Source organism: Schistocerca americana, chromosome 5 (assembly GCF_021461395.2).
Source record: "Schistocerca americana isolate TAMUIC-IGC-003095 chromosome 5, iqSchAmer2.1, whole genome shotgun sequence".
NCBI classification, from domain to species: Eukaryota; Metazoa; Arthropoda; class Insecta; order Orthoptera; family Acrididae; genus Schistocerca; species Schistocerca americana.
Window position 1 is genome coordinate 429565282 of NC_060123.1, and position 16218 is coordinate 429581499.

The window sequence follows — 16218 nt, forward strand, 5'->3', positions numbered from 1 at the left end:
GCACAACCTGCAGCCTGCACTGGCGCCGGGAGGGCAGGGGAGTACAGGAGAGGGATGGAAGAGAACAATTTGAATGATGGGAATAGCCGCGGTGGAGCGGAAACTGAGCGCAAAGAGGAGCCTGAAAAGCGCCGCCAAATGATCCGGAAAACTGACGAGAACGCCGGAATTTAATGGCGTTATTTAAAACCGATGCGAGAGACGCGAGAACGAATTCCAAATCTCTGGTGGGTGGGCTACATTAGACTGTATGGCTTCCAAACGCGGAACGCACGTTCGATGCACCTATGAAAACGTTACAAGCGATGGAAGTTGCTTTTATTGATTTCGATAGGAAGAAGCGAAAACGATTTATAAGAGCTGAGACACACTGTTAAACAATGACGCCGAATTTATGAGCTGGACGATCGCAAACTGTAAAATACTGTACAGGACTGTTATTTTCATAGCCAATCGACCACTCTGAAAGACAACCTACCTGCAACTCGTGAAATAGCAAATTTCACTTCTGTGGTGCTAAAATTACACTACTGGCGATTAAAATTGCTACACCACGAAGATGACATGCTACAGACGCGAAATTAAACCGACAGGAAGAAGATGCTGTGATATGCAAATGATTAGCTTTTCAGAGCATTCACACAAGGTTGGCGCCGGTGGCGACACCTACATCGTCCTGACATGAGGAAAGTTTCCAACCGATTTCTCATACACAAACAGCACTTGACCGGCGTTGACCGGTGAAACGTGGTTGTGATGCCTCGTGTAAGGAGGAGAAATTCGTACCATCACGTTTCCGACTTTGATAAAGGTCAGATTGTAGCCTATCGCGATTGCGGTTTATCGTATCGCGACACTGATGCTCGCGTTGGTCGAGATCCAATGACTGTTGGCAGAATATGGAATCGGTGGGTTCAGGAGGGTAATACGGAACGCCGTCTGGATCCCACCGGCCTCGTATCACTAGCAGTCGAGATGACAGGCATCTTATCCGCATGGCTATAACGGGTCGTGCAGCCTCGTCTCGATCCCTGAGTCAACAGATGGAGACTTTTGGAAGACAACAACCATCTGCACGAGCAGTTCGACGACGTTTGCAGCAGTATGGACTATCAGCTCGGAGACCATGGCTGCGGTTTCCCTTGACGCTGCATCACAGACAGGAGCGCCTGCGGTGGTGTACTCAACGACGAACCTGGGTGCATGAATGGCAAAACGTCATTTTCTCAGATGAATCCAGGTTCTGTTTACAGCATCAACATTGTCGATACGTATTTGGCGACATCACGGTGAACGCACATTGGAAGCGTGTATTCGTCATCGCCATACTGGCGTATCACCCGGCGTGATAGTATGGGGTGCCATTGGTTACACGTCTCGGTCACCTCTTGTTTGCATTGACGGCACTTTGAACAGTTGACGTTACATTTCAGATGTGTTACGACCCGTGGCTCTACCCTTCATTCGATCCCTGGGAAACTCTACATTTCAGCAGGATAGTGCAAGACCGAATGTTGCAGGTGCTGTACGGCCTTTCTCGGTACAGAAAATGTTCGACTGCTGCCCTGGCCAGCACATTCTCCAGATCTCTCACCGATTGAAAACGTCTGGTCAATGGTGGCCGAGCAATTGGCTCGTTACAATAAGCCATTCACTACTCTTGATGAACTGTGGTATCGTGTTAAAGCTGCATGGGCAGCTGTACCTGTATACGCCATCCAAGCTCTGTTTGGCTCAATGCACAGGCGTATCAAGGCCGTTATTACGGCCAGAGGTGATTCTTCTGGGTACTGATTTCTCAGGATCTACGCACCCAAGTTGCGTCAAAATACATTACTACTTAATATTACAGTATATTCATAATAAGGCACTGGTGTTCCATTTACGCCTGCGAGGTACCGACAATGTCGTTGCACGTGATTCGCCGAGATCGAAAGCGTCGTGACGAGGCAATTAGCACAGGGGGCGCACGCCATCCATCTGGCGGCACTCACCAGGCTGGTTCATTGGCGTGGAGGCCAGATCTGGCGCAGCCCGGCGACCCAGTGGACCAATTATAGACTCCCACACGGAATTCTGTAAGGGTTCCCGCACACTGCAGTGTGCAAGGCCAGGAGACTACAGCTGTCGCACCAGACCTAACCGACACTGCCTGCAATGCTGCTATTCCTGGCTGCAGAAATCGAACCGTGTTCACGTACCGCAGAACTACTCTCCACCGATTTCCTGCAAAACGATCGCCTCTCTCTGTCTTGCGATCCTACATACGAGGGGTGATTGAAAAGACCGTGCAAAAATTAAAACTGCTTACATGTTTGAGGTAAACCTTTATTTTTCGACATAGTCTCCTTTTAAACTTATACACTTCGTCCAACGCTGTTCTAATTTGTTGATCCCTTCCGAATAAAAGGAATTGTCCAAGTGTGCAAAATAGCTATTAGTTGCTGCAATCACCTACTCGTTTGAATAAAATCTCTGTCCCGCCAGCCATTTCTTCAAATTGGGGAACAAATAGTAGTCGGAGGGAGCCAAGTCTGGAGAATAGGGGGGATGTGGAACGAGTTGGATTCCCATTTCCATTAATTTTGCGACCACAACTGCTGAGGTGTGTGCTGGTGCATTGTCATGATGGAAAAGGAATTTTTTTGCGATCCAATCGCCGGCGTTTTTCTTGCAGTTCGGTTTTCAAACGGTCCAGTAACGATGAATAATATACAGCTGTAATAGTTTTACCCTTATCCAGATATTCGATGAGGATTATCCCTTGCGAATCCCAAAAGACAGTCGCCATAACCTTTCCAGTGGAAAGAATGGTCTTCGCCTTTTTTTGGTGCAGATTCTCCCTTGGTAACCGATTATTTAGATTGTTCTTTGGTTTCAGAGTATAGTAATGTATCCATGTTTCATCCATAGTGCCGAATCGGCGCTTAAAGTTCTGCGGATTCTTCCTGAACAGTTGCAAACCATCCTTGCAACACTTCACACGATTCCATTTTTGGTCAAGCGTGAGCAATCGCGGAACCCATCTTGCGGATAGCTTTCTCATGTCCAAATGATTATGCAAAATATTATGTACCTGTTCATTCGTGATGCCCACAGCACTAGCAACCTCAAGCATCTTAACTCTTCTGTCATCCATCACCATATCATGGATTTTATCAATGACTTCTGGAGTCGTAACCTCTACAGGGCGTCCAGAAAGTTCAGCATCACTTGTGCCCATATGGCCTCTCCGAAAATTCTGAAACCACTAATAAACTGTTCTAATCTGAGGTGCAAAGTCACCGTAATGTTTATCAAGCTTCTCTTTAGTCTCTTGAGGATTTTTGCCTTTCATTAAGCAATGTTTATTCAGCACACGAAATTCTTTTTCGTCCATTTTCTGACAATCACTCGACTTCCTTGATTCACACGAATGCCAAACACAAAGAAATATGGCTGAAACTTGGTGTGCGTTCTTTCCAAAGACGCTACTAACTAAACATGACCTCGATGCGCGCCGGTGGTGCCATCTCTCGGACTTTGCACGAACTTTCCAAACGCCCCTCGCACATGGTGTTCACAACGAAAAGTGTCGCAAATTCATATTGGTCAAAACTAGAAGAAAAGTTCCTAAACTTGTAGGTCTGAAAACCTACTGGGATATGAATCAATCAGACTTCTCATTTCCGTTTGTATGTTACGTAGAAGTAGACACTGTAGGCAGTGGTGCATGGCGTTAACACGAACAAGGCCGGTTTCAGAACATTTTTCCACACAAGCCACATATTTGAAGCACCCTCCCCCTCGACATTAGTTACCTTTTCTTGGGCTCCTGGCCGGATATGTAAGAGCAAAGCTAGTGAACGCGGGAATGTGGTGTTTTTGGGATTCCTTACCTCAATCTGTAAAAACTGACCTCTTATATGATCACTTTTTGGTCAGTGTAGCTGTAAGACCGTTAAGAAGCTTTTTTTTTATAGGAATGGGTGGAGGTATCACACATTTATGTCACACATAAAGGTCTATGGTCAACTTCCAAGTCAGTGTAGTCAAAAGATACAATGGCCATTTATGTCACTCATTTCGATATTCGCAAACTTACTCATCAAAACCTGTAAGGTACTTCCTGTAGAGCTAGAATCATAAAATTTGACAAGAAGAAAAATTTCACAGTAAAAGTAAAGAGAAAAAAATCGGAAAAATGTTTTCTGGCGCCTCTCTCAACTTGGTGCCCCAAGTGGCCGATTGTCCCTTAAGTCAACCCTGATCACACATCCTGACACCTTCATCAGCCCTCCTAGCACCGAATCACTCACTCTTTCAAATACACCTGGCTCCATACGGATTCCGCCCCATGTATTGGGGCTTGCGCATGAGCGCACCTGTAAACTTAGCACATAGTTTATGGGGATACATCATCATCATAATTTTCCCTTCAAGCATTACGCATTTTTTTCTTTTGCCACTTACTGTACACATCGCTTCGTCGGTTTTCCTTGGCTTCTTTTCCAAGTGGCTTAAATCTTCTTACCTCAAACGGTAAACTTTCTCCACTCATTCTTTCGAAAATTCCAATTTCTTCTATTTTCTTGTACTTTGTGGAGTATGTTAAATATACACTACTGGCCATTAAAACTGCTGCACCAAGAAGAAATGCAGATGATATACGGGTATTCATTGGACAAATATATTATACTAGAACTGACATGTGATAACATTTTCAGGCAATTTGGGTGCATAGATCCTGAGAAATCAGTACCCAGAACAACCACCTCTGGCCGTAATAACGGCCTTGATACGCCTGGGCATTGAGTCAAACACAGCTTGGGTGGCATGTACAGGTACAGCTGCCCATGCAGCTTCAACACGATACCACAGTTCATCAAGAGTAGTGACTGGCGTATTGTGACGAGCAAGGCCACCATTGACCAGACGTTTTCAGTTGGTGAGAGATCTGGAGAATGTGCAGGCCAGGGCAGCAGTCGAACATTTTCTGTATCCAGAAAGGCCCGTACAGGACCTGCAACATGCGGTCGTGCATTATCCTGCTGAAATGTAGGGTTTCGCAGGGATCTAATGAAGGGTAGAGCCACGGGTCGTAACACATCTGAAATGTATCGTCCACTGTTCAAAGTGCCGTCAATGCGAACAAGAGGTGACCGAGACGTGTAAGCAATGGCACCCCATTCATCGCGATGTCGCCAAACACGGATGCGACCATCATGATGCTGTAAACAGAACCTGGATTTATCCGAAAACATGACGTTTTGCCATTCGTGCACCCAGGTTCGTCGTTGAGTACACCATCGCAGGCGCTCCTGTCTGTGATGCAGCGTCAAGGGTAACCGCAGCCATGGTCTCCGAGCTGATAGTTCATTTTTATGGCCAGTAGTGTATCTTAGTAGTGTATTCAGCTCTTCCGTAATTTCCGAATTTCTAAGTCTGTCTACTCTCGAGCATCCCTTTCCTGCTCTTAGAAACATCATCTCCGTTGCTTGCATGCGACTTTCATTCACCATTGCCTTTAAATGTTTCCATAGCCCGAAACCAATAGAATTAGGTCCGGTGCACGGGGCGTCACTGCTACCGTATCTCCTAAATCAATCCATCTCCCATGAAACGCAGCGAGGTATTGTCGCGCGATCCGAAGAACACTGTGTGGTGCTCCGTCATCCACAAACCACGCAGTTTTCTTTCTGCATTGACAGCGTTCTGCAGTAACGCCTGTAATTCATGGTGCAAAAATCGGTGACACACAGTGCAATGTTTTTATATTATCAGAAGTGTGTGTTCCATTTGTTACATTTGCCACAGCAAGGACCTTTGGATATCTAACCACATGGGTGATGTGTAACTCTTTGGTTACCAGAAGCTGCGTTAGGAGCAGATGACGTCACTGCCGTTCTGCTGCGAGCAGGTTATAGGTGGTCAGAAACTGAGCAGCACAGATGGCGGACATAACGCTCACAAGATGTTTTTTCATTCATTTTGCTGTTACTTATTTTGGAATGAGGTAATATGCGTAAAGCTTTTTTATTTGCTGCTGAAGTATCAATATTAATTTCGCAAAATATTAGATAATGTAAGGACGAAATTCCGAACAACAATTTTCATCTGTGTGTCCATTTCAAAATTATCACGTGTTCAGAGCTCTGGTTTTTCACCCTCCCCCGTCGGTTAATAGTATACAGAGAAATTTTATGTAACTTAAATATTGACTGTTTTTCAGTCTCGATGTGAATCAGCCTCATTGTGGGAATGCCCGAGAATGATTATAGTTCTCGAGTTATGTGATTCAAACTGCATGTATTTAAATATTGCAAAACAATTTCATGTCGTAACAACCTTTCCACTTCCTTTCCATTAGTTGGTTAAGCTTTCCTCCCTCTGTGTGAAGTCAACAAAACATTGCTACATGCCCTTGCACTATCACGCGACAACTGGTTCCATTCTTGGTAACAGATTAGTCCTTACTGACAACCAGCTACAGTAAATCTATCAGCCGCTCATTTCTTTCAGGGACACGCAGCTAAGAGTTTTGTTTCATTCATTAAAGCAGAGTAGAGCAGAGCAACGTTTTCCATCGCGCAGGTAAGAATCAACTGTATGAACAAGACGAACTTTGTGAGGAAGAATTAGGGAACAGTGAGCATCTTGTATACTTTTCGTACAACACACAAGTTGCATTTTCTAACAGCATAGAGATTTAACACGCCCCTGTTGTCCATGGAAATCTTTTTGATGAGGCATTTATTCAGTATGTCACAGATAGTTAATCTTTGTATTCAGTTATTAATGATTTACAGTTTGTTAAGTTTAGTATGGAGTAATTACATCGCACATACTTGAGGATTTTTACATAGTTAACGTTTACATTCAAAAGCAATACAGTTACGATCCTGGTGCATGACCTCCATGACTGCTTGAGGACTGGGATTTCCCTCACCATTATATTGTGAATCTATCCTCATTTGTACCACCTAATGCTGCACATTACTCATTACAAGCGAAAGGCTCATACCTCAACAGGCTTCTGGACATATAAACGGGCTGGCCTTGGTGGCCGAGCGGTTCTAGGCGCTACAGTCTGGAACCACGCGATCGCTACGGTCGCAGGTTCGAATCCTGCCTCGGGCATGGATGTGTGTGATGTCCTTAGGTTAGTTAGGTTTAAGTAGTTCTAAGTTCTAGGGGACTGATGACCTCAGATGTTCAAAAAATGTATGTGAAATCTTATGGGACTGAACTGCTAAGGTCATCAGTCCGTAAGCTTATACACTACTTAACCTAAATTATCCTAAGGACAAACACACACACCCATGCCCGAGGGAGGACTCGAACCTCCGCCTGGATCAGCCGCACAGTCCATGACTACAGCGCCTTAGATCTGACCTCAGATGTCAAGTCCCATAGTGCTCATAGCCATTTGAACATATAAATGTAGGAAATGTTCTTCTGGGTTTGACTAATACTAATTCCTCCACGAATATGTAATACTTCCTTCTAACAATTTGTATAAAAGACCTAGTACGTGATGATCTTAAATGTAGAGCAGTCGCAACACTGGAAAACTATAGCGAGACGCAGGAGCACTACCCGGGCATCGGCGCTTGGAGCAGGGACTGAAAGTCGACCCACAATATAAATAAATGCTACGTGTTGGTGATAAAAAGGCGGATAGAGGCATTACTGTTGGTGAACAGTCACAGGAAACAATCACATCCACTAAGTATCTGGCAGCTTATACTAAGTGCCGAGCGTTTTGAAATGGACGCCAAGCAAAACCAATCGTAACAAAGCCAGATGTCACATTGAGAGTCACTCCAAGAAATGTCTTAAAGTGTTGTCTACCCACGAAGGAAGTAGCTTACAAACCTAAAACTTTGCTCCTCAGCTACAAGTTATAGGCAAAAGATGGCTCCAGCCTTCAAAATGCATTCGACAAAAACGAAATATTGATGTAGATATTATGCCAATTGAAGGTGAGGTGAGTAAAAATCCGAAAGGCGCCTCGGCATAAATAAAGTCATGTAAGAAGTGGCTGGTTGCTGTATTTCTCAATGTAATGTAATTCTCTGTCACGGAACTCTACCATCTTTATCACGGATAAATCGTTGTTTTCATTTATTTATCTTGATCCTTAATTTCCTTTATTATTTCTCTTTAACCTTTTTTACTCCTTGCTCAGAGTACTATGGTAGTCATTTAATTTTAATTATAACCTCGAAAATAAAGCAGTCAGTTAGGTATGTTTCCACGTACTAATAGTAATCATGCAATCTAATCTGACAGTCATCGCATTGGCTGATGGAAGCGACTGGAAATGGGAAATACCTCTGTGGTCGCAGCTGTGAGCCAGTGCTGCGAGTGTCAGCTTGGATTGCGTGATTAGTACCCGTTGAAATCCAGCGCCACAGTACCATAGCACGTCGATAGACGAGACAAAAAAAGTGGCGCAGACCTTTGGTAAACTCGATTACAGTGCGTTTGAAAGACAACAAATCTGCAACGAACTGTGCTGAGTTGTTGGAAACGTGCGGCAACAATGCACTGTTATATCAGGCGATGGTTAGTTGGCGCAGACACATCCACTGTGGTCAAACAAGTCTACATAACGAAGAACCAACTGGCTGACGCTCTGTCCGTGAAGAACCGGGACTGGCAAGAAGAAATCTCGGTGCTGATCGACTATCGGAGCGATAGTGGAAAAAGTGAATTCAGGCGTGGCTCAGTTTCAACAGCTTACACCACATGAACATGACTTCGTCACCCGTGGCTGGTGACACGTATTCACGAAGCCGGCTGAACTGCGCCAGCAGAGAAAATGTTGCAGCTGTGTCAGTTCAATCCACATGAGTTCTTTAGCCACCTGATCACCATGCACGAGTGCTAGGTGTATGACTGTGACCGCGGAGCCTAATGAGCAAAGCAAACAGTGGGAACACATCGAGCCGCTATGCGTAGATGTGTAGTTAAGCTGTCTAGGTTGTAGAAAAGCCATACAGCAGGTGAAGAATGACTTCATTGATAACAAAGCACGTATGACGCGTTTCGGAATTATTCCCATCTACAGAAATCCAAGTGCACAGGCCGCACAAGGACAAGAGTTACCAGTTGTGTGCGTGACTACTCCATGTTACGTACACAACTGATAACGGCTCTTGTCATTGTGCTACCTTTAAAATATGATATACTCAATCCCCTTTACAAGACCTAAAAGTTTGTAACAGGAATTTTCGAACACTCTGTGTATGGTGGAAAGTAATGGTCCAGTTGTTACTTTTCCGTCTGAAGATTTCTCTCCGTTTAGTCCAACAACACAATTGGTCTGACATCCGCTGAGCTCGTACTTCATCATTCGGCGGCAGTGCGGAACTGTGCCGAAAGCCCTCTGAAATGCATTGAAAACGGCATCATCCTAGCCACTGGCATCTGCTCCTTTCTGGGTTTTGTGGAAGAACAGATCGAAAGTGTTTCACACGATAGTTGTTTTCGGAACACAAGTTGAATCCAAAATACCCATTCCTACAACCAAGGTCTTCAACAAAAGTTCCTTTGGTGGGTCTCGTTGGGAAAACTGTGTCGCACTTAAGGGATGAGTAAGTAGAGAAGGACTATGAATAACAATAACAACACTCAACACTCAATAATCATTCAAATTATTATAAAAATTATAACAATTAAAAAGTCGAGAGAGATGAGGTTTTTCCAAAAGCTGCAAAGCCGTATGACGGTGCTTTATTCCCAGTTACCGGTTTCACGTCAGCAAAACGCATCTTCTGGTTTGCCTGTCAAGAGTACAAATCGTATGTGAACTTTTTAAAATGGTAGAAATATAGAACCATAGTGTTGTCTGGCACTAAAAAATAATAATACAAGGCAATCACTCAAAGTTTCCACAATGTAGGTAGACAATTACGGATTCCCAGCTTTCGGGAGGTTATCCACGTCAGGTGTCAAACCACAATAGTGGGTCCTCATAATAGATGCCTGTCAAAATGTACAAAGCATGACTGCCGAATGAGCCAGGCGCAGAAAAAAAGCTAGGGAAAAACCATTTATGATCGGGACACTACTGCGAACGGGGATAAAATGCCGAAAAATTAACTAACGTCTAGGGAAAGTACTGTAAGTACACGGCAAATATCATTAAAAAATAAAACTCTAGTACGGAAACAAAACGTCGAGAATGGAAGAAATATGAAAAATAGCTCACCGGATAATACCCCGCAGAATATAAGATCCCGCAGAAACCGGCCGTATAAATCAGTGAAGTAAAACTTAAAATCGCATGTAATGCGCGCACTTCCGCGGTATTGCTAACAAGTCGATGTGGTGTAAGCAGCCCGTGGAGGCTAGCAGTACACTGGAAGGCTGAAGGTCACGGTGTGTAAGAGGAAAACAAAGGAAACGAAAGAGCAGCTGCAAGGAGGGAATCGTAACTAGGAAAACGACCGAAGGCTGGGAGACGCAGAACACAGCTTAAAAAATCCGTAGTTTATTGTAGGTGTAAAACGAAACATAATCTTCTTTACATCAGTACCTAAATATTATAAAAATATTAACATGCGGCTCGGTTTAATGCCTCCATGATTATTTCTTGCAAAACAATTCAAACATTTCTTTTAGATAGGCTGGTTCAAAATGGTTCAAATGGCTCTGAGCACTATGGGACTCAACATCTGTGGTCATCAGTCCCCTAGAACTTAGAACTACTTAAACCTAACTAACCTAAGGACATCACATACATCCATGCCCGAGGCAGGATTCGAACCTGCGACCGTAGCAGTCGCGCGGTTCCGGACTGAGCGCCTAGAACCGCTAGACCACCGCGGCCGGCAGATAGGCTGGAATAGCTGATTTGAGGCCAGCGAGGATTAAGTGTTCTTTAAACTGTATATCAAAATTGCGCCCAGTCTGACATATATTTATGGCGCAGTCATTGCAGACAATCTCATCAACCCCAGAGCCTGTATATTTATTTCATTCAGCCTTTTCACTATGCTTGTATCTACAACCGACATTCCTCGGAATAAAGAATGCTGGACGGGTATTTTTCTTTTTTAACTTTCTGCCAACGTATTCAGATACATTATTGAAATACGATACTTGTGATAACTTGGCCAGACGCTATTTTGATCCGACAGAATTAACGTTGTGGCCGAACTAATAGTTCCCCTCCCCAGAAAGTTGTTTGTGAAGGATTGAGACAATCACAAATTTTTTATTTTTTCCGAAATGATAATTACGACTTCATAGCTGCTCCTCGTTCACATTGAATGACATGTGGGATCAGCTACAGTCCTGTCCCTACTCTCTTCTCAACAACTGCCCCCTTTCAAAGTCGACTCGTAGCGTGACGTACAGATAATTTATGTAAAACTGTCGTGGCGTTCGGGAAGCCGCGGTGCACGGGACTGCGGATGTAAATTATGTTGGAAGTTTGAAACAAAGTTGGTAGAACACAAGTTGGCAGAACTGTTTTTCATAAATAGGCGATTGATTCGTTCTAACGCTACATAACACTTAACTGCTACGTTCAGATGGTGAAAGCTATTGAATGTGATATGTAGTGGTTCAAATGCCTCTGAGCACTATGGGACTTAACATCTATGGTCATCAGTCCCCTAGAACTTAGAACTACTTAAACCTAAGTAACCTAAGGACATCACACAGCACCCAGTCATCACGAGGCAGAGAAAATCCCTGACCCCGCCGGGAATCGAACCCGGGAACCCGGGCGCGGGAAGCGAGAACGCTACCGCACGACCACGAGCTGCGGACGCGATGTGTAGTGTTGATATGGTCAATTAGTTTTCAATTTACGGCGCTTTCAACTAACGAACGTGTTTTTCTTGTTGAACAGTCTCGACAAGGCGATAAAAGTTATAGATTTAATGGAGACATTTGCTGAACAATTCCCGGAAACAGCTGTACATTGTAATACAGTTCGCCCACTTACTGAGGAATTTCGAGAGACAGGCTCAGTATTAGGCGCTGAACGAAATGGAAGACCACCTAAACTAAAGGAGAAGTTGTTATTGGATATTTCTGCCACTATGCAACAGAGCCCAGCAAAAGCACTGCGTAGGTTGACGCAAGAAAAAAATACCGGGCCTGCAACTGCGCATAAAGCGTAAGGCTGTCAGTGAAATTGTTCCCCATACAAAATGACAGCTGTGAATGAATTAAAAATACGGATCACATAAAGCGAATCCGTTACCACAAAAAGGTTTACATATTTTTTTATTGAGAGGAATACCACTGATATTCTCGATGTCATCTACACTACTATATACAGACAAGTCGTTGTTTAACTTCGTTACCAAAAATCTTGAAAAATTCTTCTCCAACTTACACCAAATTTTTACACTATAAACTAATGAACATTCAGCCACACTTGAACTACATACAGGGTGTACATAAAGTCCAGGTACACTTTCAATTATTTATTGCACAAGAATCAAACACTATACAGATGTCTTACATATGTCATTTAGAAGAGAAAACCTGAAAATTATTTTTCATTTATACTGCGACAGCGTAGTTTGGTAATTTGCCGATAGCGCTAGTTGCAAACATGGCAAGTTCAGATGCGGAGCGAGCGCTGTGTACGTAGGAGTTTGACAAAAACAAGTGTGCTACAGCTGTTCAACGGATGTTTAGAACCAAGTACGGTAAGAAGCCACCAACAAGGAAGGGGCTCCACCCCATTTTCATCGTGAAGTTCGTAGGTACCTGAATACGGAGCTGCCACGTCGATGGATCAGCCGTGCTACAGAAGGGGACAGCTGTTTCATGAAATGGCCTCCCCGATCACCAGATCTCACTCCGTGTGACTTTCTTCTGAGGGGACACGTTAAAGATCTGATGTACGTACCGCCTCTACCACGTGATGCAGCAGAGCTCCGGGAGAGAATACGGGAAGCGACCATCACAGTCGACGATGCCGTGCTGGGACGGATATCGCAACAATTGGATTACCATACTGACGTCTGCCGGGTCACTCATAGTTCGCATATCAAATGTTTTTTTTTTTTTAAACTTTCAGAGTTTCTCTTCAAAATGCAATATGTATGACATCTGTACAACGTTAACTTCTTGTGCAATAAATAACTGAAAGTGTTCCCTGAATTTATGTACACCCTGTATATTCGTAAACAGTAATGTCTGTTAAAACAGACTACTTGAAAGAAAATGCTGTGCTGTGAAAACGGGCGTTTCGTTTTCTTCCCCGCAGTCAGTTTTAAATACGTTAGCAGACCATTTAAGCTATTAGACAGATTGTTTCTTCCATTTATATTCTTTTTTTTTTTAACGATACTTGTATACGCAACGATGTGCTATTTTGTTTTCTTCCTTGTAGTCGGTTTTAACAGAAAACAGGAAAGCTGTATTTACGGTACATCGGCTTATGATTAGATAAGTACTACGGAATGGAACTGATTAGGACATATTTAGCAACTGTGAAGCACTGTCGGATTCGCTAGTCTTCTACTCGTTCCAGTCACGTTAGTATGACCACCGCCTAAGTTAGACGTCTACGTGCAATAACTAGTCACACAGACGACAGGTAGCAGCACTGGCAGTGGAGAGTGTATGAAGCTTGTCTCGGGGGTGGGAGGGGGGGGGGGGGGGGGGTGTAGAGGAGGTGAGGATGCGGATAACAGCTCAATCGTAATGCGAAAACGTAGCGATTTACGTGACGTCCAAAAGGGCATCATCATTCGCTTTAGGGCCGAGGCTGCAACAATTTCCGAAACGGTTAAGATTTTAAACTGTTCGCGTGCCGGTGTGGGTAAAATATTTCCTGCGTGACAAAATGGCACTATCCAAAACCGGCGCCGAGGCCACTACGGTGCATCACAGTCGATAGGTGACATGGGTGAAAGACGGCTGCGGAAATGTGTACGGGCGAATAGACATGCAACAGTTGAGCTAATGACCACCCACATGAGCCAATGGGCAACCAAAAGTGTCCGCAACAACCGTTCAAGTGAACGTCGCTCCTTGTGGGTCTCAACAGCACGCACTTTGTTCATGCACCTACGCCTACTGGTGTTCTTCGGTGAAGAAGGTTGGAATTTGCATGCCAATATCGCAACTGGACGTCCACTACGGCAGATGGCCTTTTCATATCAGTTCAGGTTTATGCTCCGCTCGGCGGATGGCTGGTGGCGTGTCTGGAAGCAAACACCTTACGACAGTCATCGGAGTAGTCCACACGAAGGGAATTCCATGGCCGATTAGCCGGCCGCAGTGACCGAGCGGTTCTAGGCGCTTCAGTCTGGAACTGCGCCACCGCTACGGTCGCAGGTTCGAATCCTGCCTCGGGCAGGGTGATGTGTGATGTCCTTAGGTTAATTAGGTTTAAGTAGTTCTAAGTTCTAGGGGACCGGTGACCTCAGAAGTTAAGTCTCATAGTGCTCAGAGCCATTTGAACCATTTCTTCCCTGGGCGATCGCGTCACTCTGGAACGCATAATGGATCAACACAAGTATGAATCTGTGGTTGCGGACCAGGTCCAGCCCTACAAGCAGTTTTTCTCGGCACAATGGAATCTACCAGCAGGACAATACAACACGTGAAATAGCTCGCAGTGTACAAGTGTAGTTCGAGGACAGCAGGATGAGTTTGCCTTACTCCCCAGACCACCAAACTCACCTTTAAACCTAATCGAGAATCTGCGGGACCATCTAGATCGGGCCTTTTGCGCCGTGGATTCTCAGCCGAGAACTCTAGCACAACTGGCCATTACCTTCCAGAATCTCACTGATTCTCTTCCTGGACGCCTCGCAGCGGTTCGCTCTGCAGAAGGTGGTTACTGAGACTTTTGGCAGGTGGTCACATTAGTGTGACCGGTCACTGCATAAAGATGAGGTCTGATTCCATTTCTCTGGTCGTGTTAACAGTCAAAACATGCGACTGTGGTCAAAGCAAGACCCCCGCGACAAGATCAGAACATTGGACAAAATTAACTACTCATGGTTTCAACAGGATGGCGGTTCTGCTCGCAAAGATGGCAACAATATTCATCTCGAAAACCCTATAGCCCCCTCGTCCGCTAGACCTCCAACAGAGGCAGCAAAATTTGTAGACTATGACAATCTCCAAGGCAGGCTTTGTGACTTCAAATAACTGGGAACATCAAAGGCTTGTCACAATCAGGTCTTAAGTGTTTTCCAATAAAATTAAGCAGGATCAGACTTGTCATTCGTGGATGTCATTTCGAACACATGTAACTGCATAGCAACTTTCCAAACACCCTGTATATGAGGGAAGCGAATACAGTTTTCGTGTACGCCAATGCTATAAGGAAGCAAGCGCGGCGGGATTTGATTCCGCAGCACGAGTAACAGCAAAGGCAGAGGAGGCTCGCGAGAAGTGGCAGAGGTCGCGGAGCGCCGAGGCGAGAGAACAATAGCGGCCATCGACCGACCTGATCGCTGCTTCCGTGGCCTCCCCCACACCACCACTGCTACACCGTATAGGCTGCTCCCAGCACTGACCACTCCGCACTGCGCTGCATAGCGATAGGCCTGCACCAAATCCTCACCCCTCAGCAGTTCCGTGTGTGTGTGTGTGTGTGTGTGTGTGTGTGTGTGTGTGTGTTGGGTGGATAGGGTAGTATAGCTGAGGAGAGAGAAGTGAGGTGCTCATACACGAGGGCCGGCCATGGCGTGCCAAACTTCACCCGGGCGGAGTATGCGGGACGCTACGGGCCAAGGCGCTACGTGTCTCGGCTTTTCTCATTCTTTCCTTGACGTACCCGGCACAGTGCGACATCTTACTTAATATTACGGTATGGCATTTCTCGGTCGACATAACTCTCTTCAGTTCCGCCGAATCGTGGTGTCATTGCTGTTTATTCTTCTCCGTTTGTGGTATGAAGTGGAACTATCGACCATTTCAAAATTATCGGAAATCTATTATATCGATATTACAGATATGTCGTTATCGGCTATCGATATGTCGAATGGAAGTACACATTTATCGATATATCACGCAAATGTATCGATGTACCAGCTTATGGAAATATCGATTGCACATTCGAGATATACTGCCGGCTTTAGGGCTGTATATTTAATTACTGATTTATTATTAGATATTCTGTATATCAACAAGCTAGCAGCCTTCTGATCCTTCTTAGAGCATGAACTGAAAGGAAAACAATGCACTTTCACGCTTGGCGATAACCATTATGCTAACAAAGGTAATTGCATTCAAGTGGAACAA